Here is an 860-nt window from a genome sequence, read left to right on the forward strand (position 1 = left end):
ACACAAAAATGTCGAATTTCCAATTACTTACAATGTTTCTTGTATGCGTGAGAACAAATCAATAATACGTAATAATATTCTTTTTGATCAAAGTGATATTAAAAAGCATTTTAAATTGTAAAAAAAACCTTTAATGTTGGAGAAATCCACAATAAAGTGGTTCGACTATCTGAACAATGTTTTAAAAGATATAAAAAGGCCAACATCATTAAAATGCCAAAAAGCCTGAAAAAATTGTCGATTTTTTTGTTTTTACAATTTGATACGTATTGAGAACATCATTTTTGAAGAAAAAATGTCTTTAAAAATCAAAGCGTTGGCATTTTAATTTAAAAATTGTTAACCAATTTTATTTTACGTCTTAAAAAACTTTGAACAAAATTTAAATGGTTTAAAATCGGTTAATATCGTATTTATTTAATATTATAAAGAGAAAGGACGGACATGGGAACGAAGGACGGAAATATAGGCCGAAGGAAGTCCTTTGTGGTTTAGGGACGTCCTCCCGCTATAAAGGACGTCCTCCTGTGTATATGGTGTCCTCTCTATTATCTTCGTGTCCGCGGCATTTTTTATTCATTATCGAAACTATATAACGAAGTATATTTTTATTATAAATATACAATCAAAAAATATAATTATTTCCAAAAATAAATTAATTCAAAGACAAAAACTATTTAACAAGTAATTTTGTTATATATTAATGGTTTATAAAAATTTATCATTTTTTTTCATTTTACCATTCGGTTTTCTTTGAAAAACTAATTTAATTTGCATTTTTTATAAAAACCAATAATTTATAACGAAATTACTTGTTGTTTAAAATTTGTCTTTGATTAAATTTATTTTGGAAATAATTA

The sequence above is a fragment of the Entamoeba invadens genome, assembly GCF_000330505.1.
Source record: "Entamoeba invadens IP1 unplaced genomic scaffold scaff_1105074726131, whole genome shotgun sequence".
NCBI lineage: Eukaryota > Evosea > Mastigamoebida > Endamoebidae > Entamoeba > Entamoeba invadens.